The 5,529-nt window shown below is 48.3% G+C and overlaps 1 non-coding gene across 1 annotated transcript; it reads right to left on the bottom strand.

Moving 5' to 3' along the window:
- Positions 1 to 4,946: 4,946 nt before the first annotated feature.
- On the bottom strand, positions 4,947 to 5,018 carry EV420DRAFT_t278. The gene has a single exon. It is a non-coding gene; the product is annotated as a tRNA-Met (tRNA).
- Between the last annotated feature and the right edge of the window lie 511 nt (positions 5,019 to 5,529).

Below are 5,529 nucleotides of genomic sequence, written 5' to 3'. Positions count from 1 at the left end.
CATCGCAAGACTTACGGGAAACGGAGACCCTGGGACTCGCTTCTTGCCTAACAACACTTCCTCCCCTCCCTCCTCCTCCGCGCCCGCCTCCTCCTCGTGCGCCACCTCTTCGCCCACCTCGCCCTCGAAGAGGACCTCCACGCTGCTGGGGAGCACTTTCCTCAGCAGGATATGGAGTCCCTCCTCGTTGACCAGGTGCCATTCGTCGCGGAGCCATGTTGACAAACAATGTAGAGCAGAATAGGTAGATGACTGGTACTAGTTGGTATGGGGAGAGACGTTGAATCAGATCAAAGAGGCGTCTGCGGACAGCCGAGATGCCGATAACCAAGCTACCGGGTAGAACCGACCGTGTCGCTCGTTCGTTGCTTGCGAATGAATAGAACAAGAGTCAGAAGCTGTGGATGTGAAGAGGTGTCCATACGACCCGCATGCAGGGCACGACCAGTGATCAAGAATAGATATTTTGTAGTCTTTCCAGCGCTGCAACCTTTAATAGAGCTGAGTCGAGAATACACTAGGCCTTCTATGAAGCCGAAGTCTTTCAAAATCACGCTAATAGAACCTTGTATAAGGCGAAAAATGAGATTAGCAGGAGGGATGGATGCAGGTACCTGTGAGAACAGGACACCACTTCCAAGACGCAGCTGATGAGTCTGGATCGAGTAATAAGCGCCTAAGATCTGTGTAATCCACGTAAGAGTAATCACAACGATATAAAATCACACCCTACATTGAAAAGCGGCACTTGTGAGCATACAAAATGAGGTTGCGTCACAGCCTCGCGTGATATTAGGACAGGGAAATCACGCGGTGTCAAAGAAGTACTGTGGTCCTATAAAAGGAAGGGCATGCGTGAAGCTACACATATAGAAGGCATGTAGACGGTGCATTGTCCGCTATGTATTCTCGTACGTCTCTCATGTATGATCAAATACAACGCCGAGGCATGAAGTTTCCTATCGTCCCAAGGGAAGCATCATAGTATCTTGCACATCTCGCACGCACAAGGTGCATAGCAGCGGGGCACAAGGGAGCTGTCTGATAGACCATCGAGCTTAAGTTGAGCCTCGATTTCAATCAAGAGCACAAGCGATGAGGTAAGGTGAGGCTAACTTCCACCAATCATCTGAGAGTAAGCAAAGAAATGAAGTTAGAACTAAGGAAGACAGTATAAGTAACACTTACATTTGCATCTACCAGTTTCTAGGAGGCTGGCGTTTGAACAGCCTCAACAGAAGGCATGATACCATCGCTGCTGTATAAACATCCACGCCAGAGAGTGGTAAGCACCGAACAGCAGGCCAGTAGCGCCAGAGGGTTTTACGCCAGTTATGCGGAGACCAGATCAATGGTAGGCCGCAAGACAGTTAAACTCCGTGTCGTCGTGGGACGATCGAAAGATAAGTCGGACCTTGCCGAGTTCTTTTTCTTCCGCTATATTTTCTCTCTCAGAGAAGCCGTCGTCGTTGTCGGCTAAGGGGGGGTGTTCAATTTCACCAAATATGGGAGAAAAGAGAAGAGAAGAGAGGAGGGTCGCCAAGGCCAGGGATCGTTTGGTGGGAAAACAACACATCCAAACAAACGCGTCGCGTCCCAACACTGTTCCAACATGTGGCTCTTACAGTAACGTCGTCCTTCTTTATGTGCTAGATTCGGTGAACTACAACTCTACGTATTCAAGCGGCATAGCGTTTTTTCAACGATCATGTCCTTGAAGAGGAAAGAAGGCCGATTTTTGGCAAGCCATTTGGCGCTAAACGACAAAAAATTTTACATATCCATCAAAACTGGAAAAGTTCCGCTGCGGATCAGGATCTCGTCAGATACTTCCTCGTAGTTCCTCGTACGTGTCGGTTTTCGGGACTCATCCCTTGTCACCAGTCCCGTCAAATCCAGTATCTGGATCATCGGAACAGATCTGCTCATTTTGAAGTACGGGAGAGTGAGGGCTCGGTAAACCGAAGCGAAGACGGGCCTGTGTTCGACGGCGAGACTGTTGCCATGACTCGGGTTACTGGGCATAGGGAGATTATCTTGCCTCCAAGTATTCGAGGTTTCACGATGTCGATGATATTTTTGTACGTCCTTGCATCGTTTCCCCGGACTCCTATCACTCTAATGCGACGCGTTACATGTAGTGGTGCGCCGGAACGACGGCATCATAAACAGCACGCGCCCACACCCCGGTCTACCGCATGTTCACAAAGGCGATAGATGACGTCGTCGCACCCTGGTCTCCCATCCTACCACGACCACCTATCATTAAACTCACGACCTCCCCTTCTTTGGCAGTGAATGCATTTAGTTCATCAAGCACGAGACGATTCTTCGAGTACGGGCTGAGCGTTCGAATGGAAGGCTCGATGGCGAAGGTCGGAGACGGATATATTGATAGGAACCGCTTGCCTTCCATAATAATAAAGGTCGTATTCATCTCGGGCCGGACGAATATGGTGCGATAACGTAGGTCGTTCCTCCAAGTCTATTGGGTCGCTCATGCAATCATCTAGGGATACGCACGGCAGTATACACGATGATGGGGGTGTTACTTGGATCACCAGGTACAGGAAGTTTCGCTGCGTTGACAAACGCGACGTTGGGGTTCCTGTGATCAAGCACACATGATTGCAATCAAGATAAAATCGTTGCTGACGACGTCTGGCTTGTAAGCGTGTCATCACAAGCGCTCCTTCACCTTGAATTGGTTCAACCTGACCTTCCACCCAGATGCCCAAGCGCTCACCGACCTGCGTAAATTGACAACGCTTGAATGGGTGAGATCGTTAAACTTCATGTTATATGAATACATCGCTGATAATATACAATCTCCTATTAGAGAACACTATAATATGCTTGATGGAATATATATCTCTGGCATCTGGAGCTACGGATTGGACGGGTAACGTCGTCCGTCACTATCATTCTCAACTATTAAATAAGTTCTTCATGTTCTTGAAGAGATGATTCCGTCAGAATCAATACAACGAGCTCCAAGAAAATCCCGTACTCACCATGAGGTAATGCCTCTCCTCAATAGCCTCCATAATATCAAAACTCATCAGATCCTTCATAAGAGATATATTAACCTTTACTACGCTTAGAACATTGAACTTGACAATACTCACATCGAATCCACGCCCTCTTCGAATCCTATCACCCTTGCGGGTCTTTTTATGTTGGTCCCACGGTCCTAAGGTGTACGTGTTGGTCGGGCCGAGCCTGATGACCTTTTCACATAGCCGACACTTAGCGCCATGCTCATCAAACTCCGTTATCTGCACGTCCGATAGAAGCTCCTCGTACCGGCCGAACATGGTCATCTCCCTGCCGTTTTCTGGCGTAGTGGGGGGGCGTCTCTATTTCTTCCAAGAGAGACGTGGGAGGTGAAGCGAAAGTATGCCCATCCATGTAGGCGGGCCTAGAACAGTGATTGCGTAGACTGCGGTCTGCGGCCCCGAGCTCCGACAGGTTGATACTATGTGCCCGCTGAGCAACATTATGTTGCGACTGAAGCGGTTTGGCGGATAACGAAAGAGGACCCGGAAATGGAGCGCGACAGTGATTTGGCTCTGTTGTCCCAAAGACGAAAGGGCTTGTGCCCTGTATGGGCAGGTTAATTGGCACAGGGAGGTCTAGCGCATGCCCTAGTATGGTTCGTATCGGCGCCAGTGGCTCTTGGCCTCGTGTTCGCTGGGAGATAGCGGGTAGGCGCCACCATTGACGATCTGGAATATCCTCAGAAGTCGCGTGTTGAGTGGGGACGGGCTCGTCAAGCAGCATAATCGCTGGTATCCCATCAATAAAAGACGTGGGTTCTACGGGACAGCAGCTTGAAGACGACTTCGCGTGACGACGAAGAGGTATCTCAGCATTGGATGCTAACGAAAGGGTGGCAATCCTAGAGCTAAGGGCCATTTCGAAGGTGGATGGTATTCTGTGGTCGTAATAGTGTGAAAGGTTGTGATCGAAGGATTGCCCTGATGTGTTGACAGAGAGAGGCATTCTTAGCGGGGAATGAAAGGAAGGCGGGCTCGTTCTTGTCGGTTCCATTTATACGGTGCGCTCTTTCATTGTCCAGGTTCTTACATTCATAAAGTGTCTTTGTTTCCCCTTTGTTTTGTCCAGTGGCATCATAGTGATGCTTACAAAGGCTTTTTTAGGCCTTTGTCTTTTCGTCTCTCTACGGCATGTGATATAATTTAATATATCATAGCATACTTAGAGAAAATGTGTCGCGCAAATACTATTACTTGCATTGAACAACAAGAGTCATGGCCACACCATGTCCTTAACCTGTGGTAGCTAGCAGATGATGATGATTTACTCCTAGAGTGACCACCCCAAGCCTTGATAAGAAAGTAAACACCCGACAAGAGCACCGTATAAGCGCCATACATTTAGTAGCTACCGTATTCTTGACCGACTTCTTTCTTCAGTCAAAACGGCGGTAGAAGTATCATATTCGTGGGAGTCGGAGCTTAGCAGAAAGGGCTATAAAAGCCTCAAACTTTCTCTTATCGAATCATCCCAACTAATTCGAAGGCAGCATAGATACTCAGATTAGAAGTTCGTATCTGCTTCAAATTCTGAATTAGCCCCGCTTCATCGAACACGGATCAGGCAAGTGATGACTCTTCCGAACGGTGACTATCGATGCAGAATGGGGCGTGACACCATCGGCGTATTTCTCTGAAAGGTGAGAAGAGACTTGTCGTGTAGTCGATAATTGAACGAGCGTCAGCAATTTGCAGGCGGTGAAGGTCACGAAATCATGAGAACAAGTTAACCTCTACAGATACTACCACAAGAATCGAATGGTTCGCACGAGGTGTCAAAGATATATTGAGTTCAGACAGAATAACGAGGATCTGAGAACTAGCAACTTGTACGCGATCCAGGTGCTAACATACCGGGACAACAAAAATATGTCCAACATCCGGGATTAGCAGCAACTTGTTTCGATCAAGTGACCTCAGGGTTATGAGCCCTGCGCGCTACCACTGCGCCATGCTGCTTGAAGTTATCCAGTTTTAATTATGACTCGGTTAGAGTCTGAGAAGATCGTGAATGTGTCTTATTCCCCCCTCCCTTTTTTTCGCAGCAGTAAAATCGTTGATTTTCTCTCACTTATCGTTGAAAAGCAACGAGAAACTTCATTCCGAACACAATCCAGCAGTGACAGAGAGATGACATGGAAAGATATTCGGGATCGAGAATCAAAGCGCAAAGCGGAAAATGTCGGCTCTACGGCCCGGTCGGGATCGTGCGTTTCCATGGCGTTCTTGATTGCTTCTTGATCTTGACCGACACCTCGTGTCTGCTGCCTCTTTATCTTGCCCGCTTTTCTTATTCGGCCGCTCTGAGTAATGACCTGTACAACCTGTCCGGGAGTTGCTAAGTCCCCAGTATCCAAATCCTCTTCTTGGCCGCCAAGCTCTTTCATACGCTTTCAAAGCTGTCAATTGGAGCGTGACGGCGTACTTTCTTAAGCCCTAGCTTGTTTGACTACTACTACGGAAGCCTCAA

This window comes from Desarmillaria tabescens (genome assembly GCF_030435595.1).
Source record: "Desarmillaria tabescens strain CCBAS 213 chromosome Unknown EV420scaffold_85, whole genome shotgun sequence".
Classification (NCBI taxonomy): Eukaryota; Fungi; Basidiomycota; class Agaricomycetes; order Agaricales; family Physalacriaceae; genus Desarmillaria; species Desarmillaria tabescens.
Note: the sequence above shows the minus strand (reverse complement) of the source record. Positions and strands in the feature narration are given on the sequence as shown.